General features: G+C 37.8%; 24 non-coding genes across 24 annotated transcripts; all 24 read right to left on the bottom strand.

The window, feature by feature from the left end:
- Positions 1-125: 125 nt before the first annotated feature.
- On the bottom strand, positions 126-235 carry trnal-caa (transfer RNA leucine (anticodon CAA)). Its single transcript has 2 exons — positions 198-235; positions 126-171 (listed from the first exon to the last, which is right to left on the bottom strand). It is a non-coding gene; the product is annotated as a tRNA-Leu (tRNA).
- A 220-nt stretch (positions 236-455) lies between these two features.
- trnal-caa (transfer RNA leucine (anticodon CAA)) lies at positions 456-565 on the bottom strand. The gene is made up of 2 exons: positions 528-565; positions 456-501 (listed from the first exon to the last, which is right to left on the bottom strand). It is a non-coding gene; the product is annotated as a tRNA-Leu (tRNA).
- Positions 566-1,022: 457 nt separating this feature from the next.
- On the bottom strand, positions 1,023-1,132 carry trnal-caa (transfer RNA leucine (anticodon CAA)). Its single transcript has 2 exons — positions 1,095-1,132; positions 1,023-1,068 (listed from the first exon to the last, which is right to left on the bottom strand). It is a non-coding gene; the product is annotated as a tRNA-Leu (tRNA).
- Positions 1,133-1,352: 220 nt separating this feature from the next.
- Positions 1,353-1,462, bottom strand: trnal-caa (transfer RNA leucine (anticodon CAA)). Its single transcript has 2 exons — positions 1,425-1,462; positions 1,353-1,398 (listed from the first exon to the last, which is right to left on the bottom strand). It is a non-coding gene; the product is annotated as a tRNA-Leu (tRNA).
- A 220-nt stretch (positions 1,463-1,682) lies between these two features.
- Positions 1,683-1,792, bottom strand: trnal-caa (transfer RNA leucine (anticodon CAA)). Its single transcript has 2 exons — positions 1,755-1,792; positions 1,683-1,728 (listed from the first exon to the last, which is right to left on the bottom strand). It is a non-coding gene; the product is annotated as a tRNA-Leu (tRNA).
- A 220-nt stretch (positions 1,793-2,012) lies between these two features.
- trnal-caa (transfer RNA leucine (anticodon CAA)) lies at positions 2,013-2,122 on the bottom strand. Its single transcript has 2 exons — positions 2,085-2,122; positions 2,013-2,058 (listed from the first exon to the last, which is right to left on the bottom strand). It is a non-coding gene; the product is annotated as a tRNA-Leu (tRNA).
- Positions 2,123-2,579: 457 nt separating this feature from the next.
- trnal-caa (transfer RNA leucine (anticodon CAA)) lies at positions 2,580-2,689 on the bottom strand. Its single transcript has 2 exons — positions 2,652-2,689; positions 2,580-2,625 (listed from the first exon to the last, which is right to left on the bottom strand). It is a non-coding gene; the product is annotated as a tRNA-Leu (tRNA).
- A 220-nt stretch (positions 2,690-2,909) lies between these two features.
- trnal-caa (transfer RNA leucine (anticodon CAA)) lies at positions 2,910-3,019 on the bottom strand. The gene is made up of 2 exons: positions 2,982-3,019; positions 2,910-2,955 (listed from the first exon to the last, which is right to left on the bottom strand). It is a non-coding gene; the product is annotated as a tRNA-Leu (tRNA).
- A 220-nt stretch (positions 3,020-3,239) lies between these two features.
- Positions 3,240-3,349, bottom strand: trnal-caa (transfer RNA leucine (anticodon CAA)). The gene is made up of 2 exons: positions 3,312-3,349; positions 3,240-3,285 (listed from the first exon to the last, which is right to left on the bottom strand). It is a non-coding gene; the product is annotated as a tRNA-Leu (tRNA).
- A 220-nt stretch (positions 3,350-3,569) lies between these two features.
- Positions 3,570-3,679, bottom strand: trnal-caa (transfer RNA leucine (anticodon CAA)). The gene is made up of 2 exons: positions 3,642-3,679; positions 3,570-3,615 (listed from the first exon to the last, which is right to left on the bottom strand). It is a non-coding gene; the product is annotated as a tRNA-Leu (tRNA).
- Positions 3,680-4,136: 457 nt separating this feature from the next.
- trnal-caa (transfer RNA leucine (anticodon CAA)) lies at positions 4,137-4,246 on the bottom strand. The gene is made up of 2 exons: positions 4,209-4,246; positions 4,137-4,182 (listed from the first exon to the last, which is right to left on the bottom strand). It is a non-coding gene; the product is annotated as a tRNA-Leu (tRNA).
- Positions 4,247-4,466: 220 nt separating this feature from the next.
- trnal-caa (transfer RNA leucine (anticodon CAA)) lies at positions 4,467-4,576 on the bottom strand. The gene is made up of 2 exons: positions 4,539-4,576; positions 4,467-4,512 (listed from the first exon to the last, which is right to left on the bottom strand). It is a non-coding gene; the product is annotated as a tRNA-Leu (tRNA).
- A 220-nt stretch (positions 4,577-4,796) lies between these two features.
- Positions 4,797-4,906, bottom strand: trnal-caa (transfer RNA leucine (anticodon CAA)). Its single transcript has 2 exons — positions 4,869-4,906; positions 4,797-4,842 (listed from the first exon to the last, which is right to left on the bottom strand). It is a non-coding gene; the product is annotated as a tRNA-Leu (tRNA).
- Positions 4,907-5,126: 220 nt separating this feature from the next.
- Positions 5,127-5,236, bottom strand: trnal-caa (transfer RNA leucine (anticodon CAA)). Its single transcript has 2 exons — positions 5,199-5,236; positions 5,127-5,172 (listed from the first exon to the last, which is right to left on the bottom strand). It is a non-coding gene; the product is annotated as a tRNA-Leu (tRNA).
- A 457-nt stretch (positions 5,237-5,693) lies between these two features.
- On the bottom strand, positions 5,694-5,803 carry trnal-caa (transfer RNA leucine (anticodon CAA)). The gene is made up of 2 exons: positions 5,766-5,803; positions 5,694-5,739 (listed from the first exon to the last, which is right to left on the bottom strand). It is a non-coding gene; the product is annotated as a tRNA-Leu (tRNA).
- A 220-nt stretch (positions 5,804-6,023) lies between these two features.
- On the bottom strand, positions 6,024-6,133 carry trnal-caa (transfer RNA leucine (anticodon CAA)). The gene is made up of 2 exons: positions 6,096-6,133; positions 6,024-6,069 (listed from the first exon to the last, which is right to left on the bottom strand). It is a non-coding gene; the product is annotated as a tRNA-Leu (tRNA).
- Positions 6,134-6,683: 550 nt separating this feature from the next.
- Positions 6,684-6,793, bottom strand: trnal-caa (transfer RNA leucine (anticodon CAA)). Its single transcript has 2 exons — positions 6,756-6,793; positions 6,684-6,729 (listed from the first exon to the last, which is right to left on the bottom strand). It is a non-coding gene; the product is annotated as a tRNA-Leu (tRNA).
- A 457-nt stretch (positions 6,794-7,250) lies between these two features.
- On the bottom strand, positions 7,251-7,360 carry trnal-caa (transfer RNA leucine (anticodon CAA)). The gene is made up of 2 exons: positions 7,323-7,360; positions 7,251-7,296 (listed from the first exon to the last, which is right to left on the bottom strand). It is a non-coding gene; the product is annotated as a tRNA-Leu (tRNA).
- A 220-nt stretch (positions 7,361-7,580) lies between these two features.
- Positions 7,581-7,690, bottom strand: trnal-caa (transfer RNA leucine (anticodon CAA)). The gene is made up of 2 exons: positions 7,653-7,690; positions 7,581-7,626 (listed from the first exon to the last, which is right to left on the bottom strand). It is a non-coding gene; the product is annotated as a tRNA-Leu (tRNA).
- A 220-nt stretch (positions 7,691-7,910) lies between these two features.
- On the bottom strand, positions 7,911-8,020 carry trnal-caa (transfer RNA leucine (anticodon CAA)). Its single transcript has 2 exons — positions 7,983-8,020; positions 7,911-7,956 (listed from the first exon to the last, which is right to left on the bottom strand). It is a non-coding gene; the product is annotated as a tRNA-Leu (tRNA).
- A 457-nt stretch (positions 8,021-8,477) lies between these two features.
- trnal-caa (transfer RNA leucine (anticodon CAA)) lies at positions 8,478-8,587 on the bottom strand. Its single transcript has 2 exons — positions 8,550-8,587; positions 8,478-8,523 (listed from the first exon to the last, which is right to left on the bottom strand). It is a non-coding gene; the product is annotated as a tRNA-Leu (tRNA).
- A 220-nt stretch (positions 8,588-8,807) lies between these two features.
- On the bottom strand, positions 8,808-8,917 carry trnal-caa (transfer RNA leucine (anticodon CAA)). The gene is made up of 2 exons: positions 8,880-8,917; positions 8,808-8,853 (listed from the first exon to the last, which is right to left on the bottom strand). It is a non-coding gene; the product is annotated as a tRNA-Leu (tRNA).
- Positions 8,918-9,137: 220 nt separating this feature from the next.
- On the bottom strand, positions 9,138-9,247 carry trnal-caa (transfer RNA leucine (anticodon CAA)). Its single transcript has 2 exons — positions 9,210-9,247; positions 9,138-9,183 (listed from the first exon to the last, which is right to left on the bottom strand). It is a non-coding gene; the product is annotated as a tRNA-Leu (tRNA).
- A 220-nt stretch (positions 9,248-9,467) lies between these two features.
- On the bottom strand, positions 9,468-9,577 carry trnal-caa (transfer RNA leucine (anticodon CAA)). Its single transcript has 2 exons — positions 9,540-9,577; positions 9,468-9,513 (listed from the first exon to the last, which is right to left on the bottom strand). It is a non-coding gene; the product is annotated as a tRNA-Leu (tRNA).
- Positions 9,578-9,781: the final 204 nt, after the last annotated feature.

The raw sequence follows: 9,781 nt of genomic DNA, 5'->3' as shown, positions 1-9,781 counted from the left end.
GTCCAAGTATGTTCAATTATGATGTCACAGGAGTTTCTTTCTTTCTCTCATTTACTCACTATGTAATGAGCTCTTGTGTTGAATGTTCCAGCAAAACTAGAATCATTTGTTGATTGAAAAACACTTGTCAGAAGTGGGATTTGAACTCACGCCTCCTTTGGGAGACCAGAAAACCCAACTTTTGGAAGTTTTATCAACTTGAGTCTGGCGCCTTAGACCGCTCGGCCATTCTGACTGGTGGTATTTTTGCTTGTTAGAAATCAGACTTATTAATGATTAGGCAGTCAAAACTGAAGATTTCAAGAAAAGCAATAAACCTGAAATTACATTGTTGAAGCTTGTTCAATTATGATGTCACAGGAGTTTCTTTCTTTCTCTCATTTACTCACTATGTAATGAGCTCTTGTGTTGAATGTTCCAGCAAAACTAGAATCATTTGTTGATTGAAAAACACTTGTCAGAAGTGGGATTTGAACCCACGCCTCCTTTGGGAGACCAGAAATCCCAACTTTTGGAAGTTTTATCAACTTGAGTCTGGCGCCTTAGACCCCTCGGCCATTCTGACTGGTCGTGTTTTTGCTTGTTAGAAATCAGACTTATAATGATTAGGCAGTCAAAACTGAAGATTTCAAGAAAAGCAATAAACCTGAAATTACATTGTCCAAGTATGTTCAATTATGATGTCACAGGAGTTTCTTTCTTTCTCTCATTTACTCATTATATAATGAGCTCTTGTGTTGAATGTTCCAGCAAAACTAGATTCATTTGTTGATGGAAAAACACTTGCCAGAAGTGGGATTTGAAACCACGCCTCTTTTGGGAAAACAGAAACCCCTACTTTTGGAAGTTTCATCAACTTGAGTCTGGCGCCTTAGACCGCTCGGCCATTCTGACTGGAGTTGAACCTTGTTCACTTATAATGTCACAAGAGTTTCTTTATTTCTCTCATTTACTCATTATATAATGAGCTATTGTGTTTGTAGTTCTATCAAAACTAGATTCATTTGTTGATTGAAAACACTTGTCAGAAGTGGGATTTGAACCCACACCTCCTTTGGGAGACCAGAAATCCCAACTTTTGGAAGTTTTATCAACTTGAGTCTGGCGCCTTAGACCGCTCGGCCATTCTGACTGGTGGTATTTTTGCTTGTTAGAAATCAGACTTATTAATGATTAGGCAGTCAAAACTGAAGATTTCAAGAAAAGCAATAAACCTGAAATTACTTTGTTGAAGTATGTTCAATTATGATGTCACAGGAGTTTCTTTCTTTCTCTCATTTACTCACTATATAATGAGCTCTTGTGTTGAAAGTTCCAGCAAAACTACATTCATTTGTTGATGGAAAAACACTTGTCAGAAGTGGGATTTGAACCCACGCCTCCTTTGGGAGACCAGAAAACCCAACTTTTGGAAGTTTTATCAACTTGAGTCTGGCGCCTTAGACCGCTCGGCCATTCTGACTGCTGGTACTTTTGCTAGTTAGAAATCAGACTTATTAATGATTAGGCAGTCAAAACTGAAGATTTCAAGAAAAGCAATAAACCTGAAATTACATTGTCCAAGTATGTTCAATTATGATGTCACAGGAGTTTCTTTCTTTCTCTCATTTACTCACTATGTAATGAGCTCTTGTGTTGAATGTTCCAGCAAAACTAGAATCATTTGTTGATTGAAAAACACTTGTCAGAAGTGGGATTTGAACTCACGCCTCCTTTGGGAGACCAGAAAACCCAACTTTTGGAAGTTTTATCAACTTGAGTCTGGCGCCTTAGACCGCTCGGCCATTCTGACTGGTGGTATTTTTGCTTGTTAGAAATCAGACTTATTAATGATTAGGCAGTCAAAACTGAAGATTTCAAGAAAAGCAATAAACCTGAAATTACATTGTTGAAGCTTGTTCAATTATGATGTCACAGGAGTTTCTTTCTTTCTCTCATTTACTCACTATGTAATGAGCTCTTGTGTTGAATGTTCCAGCAAAACTAGAATCATTTGTTGATTGAAAAACACTTGTCAGAAGTGGGATTTGAACCCACGCCTCCTTTGGGAGACCAGAAATCCCAACTTTTGGAAGTTTTATCAACTTGAGTCTGGCGCCTTAGACCCCTCGGCCATTCTGACTGGTCGTGTTTTTGCTTGTTAGAAATCAGACTTATAATGATTAGGCAGTCAAAACTGAAGATTTCAAGAAAAGCAATAAACCTGAAATTACATTGTCCAAGTATGTTCAATTATGATGTCACAGGAGTTTCTTTCTTTCTCTCATTTACTCATTATATAATGAGCTCTTGTGTTGAATGTTCCAGCAAAACTAGATTCATTTGTTGATGGAAAAACACTTGCCAGAAGTGGGATTTGAAACCACGCCTCTTTTGGGAAAACAGAAACCCCTACTTTTGGAAGTTTCATCAACTTGAGTCTGGCGCCTTAGACCGCTCGGCCATTCTGACTGGAGTTGAACCTTGTTCACTTATAATGTCACAAGAGTTTCTTTATTTCTCTCATTTACTCATTATATAATGAGCTATTGTGTTTGTAGTTCTATCAAAACTAGATTCATTTGTTGATTGAAAACACTTGTCAGAAGTGGGATTTGAACCCACGCCTCCTTTGGGAGACCAGAAATCCCAACTTTTGGAAGTTTTATCAACTTGAGTCTGGCGCCTTAGACCGCTCGGCCATTCTGACTGGTGGTATTTTTGCTTGTTAGAAATCAGACTTATTAATGATTAGGCAGTCAAAACTGAAGATTTCAAGAAAAGCAATAAACCTGAAATTACTTTGTTGAAGTATGTTCAATTATGATGTCACAGGAGTTTCTTTCTTTCTCTCATTTACTCACTATATAATGAGCTCTTGTGTTGAAAGTTCCAGCAAAACTACATTCATTTGTTGATGGAAAAACACTTGTCAGAAGTGGGATTTGAACCCACGCCTCCTTTGGGAGACCAGAAAACCCAACTTTTGGAAGTTTTATCAACTTGAGTCTGGCGCCTTAGACCGCTCGGCCATTCTGACTGCTGGTACTTTTGCTAGTTAGAAATCAGACTTATTAATGATTAGGCAGTCAAAACTGAAGATTTCAAGAAAAGCAATAAACCTGAAATTACATTGTCCAAGTATGTTCAATTATGATGTCACAGGAGTTTCTTTCTTTCTCTCATTTACTCACTATGTAATGAGCTCTTGTGTTGAATGTTCCAGCAAAACTAGAATCATTTGTTGATTGAAAAACACTTGTCAGAAGTGGGATTTGAACTCACGCCTCCTTTGGGAGACCAGAAAACCCAACTTTTGGAAGTTTTATCAACTTGAGTCTGGCGCCTTAGACCGCTCGGCCATTCTGACTGGTGGTATTTTTGCTTGTTAGAAATCAGACTTATTAATGATTAGGCAGTCAAAACTGAAGATTTCAAGAAAAGCAATAAACCTGAAATTACATTGTTGAAGCTTGTTCAATTATGATGTCACAGGAGTTTCTTTCTTTCTCTCATTTACTCACTATGTAATGAGCTCTTGTGTTGAATGTTCCAGCAAAACTAGAATCATTTGTTGATTGAAAAACACTTGTCAGAAGTGGGATTTGAACCCACGCCTCCTTTGGGAGACCAGAAATCCCAACTTTTGGAAGTTTTATCAACTTGAGTCTGGCGCCTTAGACCCCTCGGCCATTCTGACTGGTCGTGTTTTTGCTTGTTAGAAATCAGACTTATAATGATTAGGCAGTCAAAACTGAAGATTTCAAGAAAAGCAATAAACCTGAAATTACATTGTCCAAGTATGTTCAATTATGATGTCACAGGAGTTTCTTTCTTTCTCTCATTTACTCATTATATAATGAGCTCTTGTGTTGAATGTTCCAGCAAAACTAGATTCATTTGTTGATGGAAAAACACTTGCCAGAAGTGGGATTTGAAACCACGCCTCTTTTGGGAAAACAGAAACCCCTACTTTTGGAAGTTTCATCAACTTGAGTCTGGCGCCTTAGACCGCTCGGCCATTCTGACTGGAGTTGAACCTTGTTCACTTATAATGTCACAAGAGTTTCTTTATTTCTCTCATTTACTCATTATATAATGAGCTATTGTGTTTGTAGTTCTATCAAAACTAGATTCATTTGTTGATTGAAAACACTTGTCAGAAGTGGGATTTGAACCCACGCCTCCTTTGGGAGACCAGAAATCCCAACTTTTGGAAGTTTTATCAACTTGAGTCTGGCGCCTTAGACCGCTCGGCCATTCTGACTGGTGGTATTTTTGCTTGTTAGAAATCAGACTTATTAATGATTAGGCAGTCAAAACTGAAGATTTCAAGAAAAGCAATAAACCTGAAATTACTTTGTTGAAGTATGTTCAATTATGATGTCACAGGAGTTTCTTTCTTTCTCTCATTTACTCACTATATAATGAGCTCTTGTGTTGAAAGTTCCAGCAAAACTACATTCATTTGTTGATGGAAAAACACTTGTCAGAAGTGGGATTTGAACCCACGCCTCCTTTGGGAGACCAGAAAACCCAACTTTTGGAAGTTTTATCAACTTGAGTCTGGCGCCTTAGACCGCTCGGCCATTCTGACTGCTGGTACTTTTGCTAGTTAGAAATCAGACTTATTAATGATTAGGCAGTCAAAACTGAAGATTTCAAGAAAAGCAATAAACCTGAAATTACATTGTCCAAGTATGTTCAATTATGATGTCACAGGAGTTTCTTTCTTTCTCTCATTTACTCACTATGTAATGAGCTCTTGTGTTGAATGTTCCAGCAAAACTAGAATCATTTGTTGATTGAAAAACACTTGTCAGAAGTGGGATTTGAACTCACGCCTCCTTTGGGAGACCAGAAAACCCAACTTTTGGAAGTTTTATCAACTTGAGTCTGGCGCCTTAGACCGCTCGGCCATTCTGACTGGTGGTATTTTTGCTTGTTAGAAATCAGACTTATTAATGATTAGGCAGTCAAAACTGAAGATTTCAAGAAAAGCAATAAACCTGAAATTACATTGTTGAAGCTTGTTCAATTATGATGTCACAGGAGTTTCTTTCTTTCTCTCATTTACTCACTATGTAATGAGCTCTTGTGTTGAATGTTCCAGCAAAACTAGAATCATTTGTTGATTGAAAAACACTTGTCAGAAGTGGGATTTGAACCCACGCCTCCTTTGGGAGACCAGAAATCCCAACTTTTGGAAGTTTTATCAACTTGAGTCTGGCGCCTTAGACCCCTCGGCCATTCTGACTGGTCGTGTTTTTGCTTGTTAGAAATCAGACTTATAATGATTAGGCAGTCAAAACTGAAGATTTCAAGAAAAGCAATAAACCTGAAATTACATTGTCCAAGTATGTTCAATTATGATGTCACAGGAGTTTCTTTCTTTCTCTCATTTACTCATTATATAATGAGCTCTTGTGTTGAATGTTCCAGCAAAACTAGATTCATTTGTTGATGGAAAAACACTTGCCAGAAGTGGGATTTGAAACCACGCCTCTTTTGGGAAAACAGAAACCCCTACTTTTGGAAGTTTCATCAACTTGAGTCTGGCGCCTTAGACCGCTCGGCCATTCTGACTGGAGTTGAACCTTGTTCACTTATAATGTCACAAGAGTTTCTTTATTTCTCTCATTTACTCATTATATAATGAGCTATTGTGTTTGTAGTTCTATCAAAACTAGATTCATTTGTTGATTGAAAACACTTGTCAGAAGTGGGATTTGAACCCACGCCTCCTTTGGGAGACCAGAAATCCCAACTTTTGGAAGTTTTATCAACTTGAGTCTGGCGCCTTAGACCGCTCGGCCATTCTGACTGGTGTTATTTTTGCTTGTTAGAAATCAGACTTATTAATGATTAGGCAGTCAAAACTGAAGATTTCAAGAAAAGCAATAAACCTGAAATTACTTTGTTGAAGTATGTTCAATTATGATGTCACAGGAGTTTCTTTCTTTCTCTCATTTACTCACTATATAATGAGCTCTTGTGTTGAAAGTTCCAGCAAAACTACATTCATTTGTTGATGGAAAAACACTTGTCAGAAGTGGGATTTGAACCCACGCCTCCTTTGGGAGACCAGAAAACCCAACTTTTGGAAGTTTTATCAACTTGAGTCTGGCGCCTTAGACCGCTCGGCCATTCTGACTGCTGGTACTTTTGCTAGTTAGAAATCAGACTTATTAATGATTAGGCAGTCAAAACTGAAGATTTCAAGAAAAGCAATAAACCTGAAATTACATTGTCCAAGTATGTTCAATTATGATGTCACAGGAGTTTCTTTCTTTCTCTCATTTACTCACTATGTAATGAGCTCTTGTGTTGAATGTTCCAGCAAAACTAGAATCATTTGTTGATTGAAAAACACTTGTCAGAAGTGGGATTTGAACTCACGCCTCCTTTGTAAGACCAGAAAACCCAACTTTTGGAAGTTTTATCAACTTGAGTCTGGCGCCTTAGACCGCTCGGCCATTCTGACTGGTGGTATTTTTGCTTGTTAGAAATCAGACTTATTAATGATTAGGCAGTCAAAACTGAAGATTTCAAGAAAAGCAATAAACCTGAAATTACATTGTTGAAGCTTGTTCAATTATGATGTCACAGGAGTTTCTTTCTTTCTCTCATTTACTCACTATGTAATGAGCTCTTGTGTTGAATGTTCCAGCAAAACTAGAATCATTTGTTGATTGAAAAACACTTGTCAGAAGTGGGATTTGAACCCACGCCTCCTTTGGGAGACCAGAAATCCCAACTTTTGGAAGTTTTATCAACTTGAGTCTGGCGCCTTAGACCCCTCGGCCATTCTGACTGGTCGTGTTTTTGCTTGTTAGAAATCAGACTTATAATGATTAGGCAGTCAAAACTGAAGATTTCAAGAAAAGCAATAAACCTGAAATTACATTGTCCAAGTATGTTCAATTATGATGTCACAGGAGTTTCTTTCTTTCTCTCATTTACTCATTATATAATGAGCTCTTGTGTTGAATGTTCCAGCAAAACTAGATTCATTTGTTGATGGAAAAACACTTGCCAGAAGTGGGATTTGAAACCACGCCTCTTTTGGGAAAACAGAAACCCCTACTTTTGGAAGTTTCATCAACTTGAGTCTGGCGCCTTAGACCGCTCGGCCATTCTGACTGGAGTTGAACCTTGTTCACTTATAATGTCACAAGAGTTTCTTTATTTCTCTCATTTACTCATTATATAATGAGCTATTGTGTTTGTAGTTCTATCAAAACTAGATTCATTTGTTGATTGAAAACACTTGTCAGAAGTGGGATTTGAACCCACGCCTCCTTTGGGAGACCAGAAATCCCAACTTTTGGAAGTTTTATCAACTTGAGTCTGGCGCCTTAGACCGCTCGGCCATTCTGACTGGTGGTATTTTTGCTTGTTAGAAATCAGACTTATTAATGATTAGGCAGTCAAAACTGAAGATTTCAAGAAAAGCAATAAACCTGAAATTACTTTGTTGAAGTATGTTCAATTATGATGTCACAGGAGTTTCTTTCTTTCTCTCATTTACTCACTATATAATGAGCTCTTGTGTTGAAAGTTCCAGCAAAACTACATTCATTTGTTGATGGAAAAACACTTGTCAGAAGTGGGATTTGAACCCACGCCTCCTTTGGGAGACCAGAAAACCCAACTTTTGGAAGTTTTATCAACTTGAGTCTGGCGCCTTAGACCGCTCGGCCATTCTGACTGGTGGTATTTTTGCTTGTTAGAAATCAGACTTATTAATGATTAGGCAGTCAAAACTGAAGATTTCAAGAAAAGCAATAAACCTGAAATTACATTGTTGAAGCTTGTTCAATTATGATGTCACAGGAGTTTCTTTCTTTCTCTCATTTACTCACTATGTAATGAGCTCTTGTGTTGAATGTTCCAGCAAAACTAGAATCATTTGTTGATTGAAAAACACTTGTCAGAAGTGGGATTTGAACCCACGCCTCCTTTGGGAGACCAGAAATCCCAACTTTTGGAAGTTTTATCAACTTGAGTCTGGCGCCTTAGACCCCTCGGCCATTCTGACTGGTCGTGTTTTTGCTTGTTAGAAATCAGACTTATAATGATTAGGCAGTCAAAACTGAAGATTTCAAGAAAAGCAATAAACCTGAAATTACATTGTCCAAGTATGTTCAATTATGATGTCACAGGAGTTTCTTTCTTTCTCTCATTTACTCATTATATAATGAGCTCTTGTGTTGAATGTTCCAGCAAAACTAGATTCATTTGTTGATGGAAAAACACTTGCCAGAAGTGGGATTTGAAACCACGCCTCTTTTGGGAAAACAGAAACCCCTACTTTTGGAAGTTTCATCAACTTGAGTCTGGCGCCTTAGACCGCTCGGCCATTCTGACTGGAGTTGAACCTTGTTCACTTATAATGTCACAAGAGTTTCTTTATTTCTCTCATTTACTCATTATATAATGAGCTATTGTGTTTGTAGTTCTATCAAAACTAGATTCATTTGTTGATTGAAAACACTTGTCAGAAGTGGGATTTGAACCCACGCCTCCTTTGGGAGACCAGAAATCCCAACTTTTGGAAGTTTTATCAACTTGAGTCTGGCGCCTTAGACCGCTCGGCCATTCTGACTGGTGGTATTTTTGCTTGTTAGAAATCAGACTTATTAATGATTAGGCAGTCAAAACTGAAGATTTCAAGAAAAGCAATAAACCTGAAATTACTTTGTTGAAGTATGTTCAATTATGATGTCACAGGAGTTTCTTTCTTTCTCTCATTTACTCACTATATAATGAGCTCTTGTGTTGAAAGTTCCAGCAAAACTACATTCATTTGTTGATGGAAAAACACTTGTCAGAAGTGGGATTTGAACCCACGCCTCCTTTGGGAGACCAGAAAACCCAACTTTTGGAAGTTTTATCAACTTGAGTCTGGCGCCTTAGACCGCTCGGCCATTCTGACTGCTGGTACTTTTGCTAGTTAGAAATCAGACTTATTAATGATTAGGCAGTCAAAACTGAAGATTTCAAGAAAAGCAATAAACCTGAAATTACATTGTCCAAGTATGTTCAATTATGATGTCACAGGAGTTTCTTTCTTTCTCTCATTTACTCACTATGTAATGAGCTCTTGTGTTGAATGTTCCAGCAAAACTAGAATCATTTGTTGATTGAAAAACACTTGTCAGAAGTGGGATTTGAACTCACGCCTCCTTTGGGAGACCAGAAAACCCAACTTTTGGAAGTTTTATCAACTTGAGTCTGGCGCCTTAGACCGCTCGGCCATTCTGACTGGTGGTATTTTTGCTTGTTAGAAATCAGACTTATTAATGATTAGGCAGTCAAAACTGAAGATTTCAAGAAAAGCAATAAACCTGAAATTACATTGTTGAAGCTTGTTCAATTATGATGTCACAGGAGTTTCTTTCTTTCTCTCATTTACTCACTATGTAATGAGCTCTTGTGTTGAATGTTCCAGCAAAACTAGAATCATTTGTTGATTGAAAAACACTTGTCAGAAGTGGGATTTGAACCCACGCCTCCTTTGGGAGACCAGAAATCCCAACTTTTGGAAGTTTTATCAACTTGAGTCTGGCGCCTTAGACCCCTCGGCCATTCTGACTGGTCGTGTTTTTGCTTGTTAGAAATCAGACTTATAATGATTAGGCAGTCAAAACTGAAGATTTCAAGAAAAGCAATAAACCTGAAATTACATTGTCCAAGTATGTTCAATTATGATGTCACAGGAGTTTCTTTCTTTCTCTCATTTACTCATTATATAATGAGCTCTTGTGTTGAATGTTCCAGCAAAACTAGATTCATTTGT

This window comes from Brachyhypopomus gauderio, unplaced genomic scaffold, assembly GCF_052324685.1.
Source record: "Brachyhypopomus gauderio isolate BG-103 unplaced genomic scaffold, BGAUD_0.2 sc173, whole genome shotgun sequence".
NCBI classification, from domain to species: Eukaryota; Metazoa; Chordata; class Actinopteri; order Gymnotiformes; family Hypopomidae; genus Brachyhypopomus; species Brachyhypopomus gauderio.
This window is presented reverse-complemented; position numbering and strand designations above follow the sequence as displayed.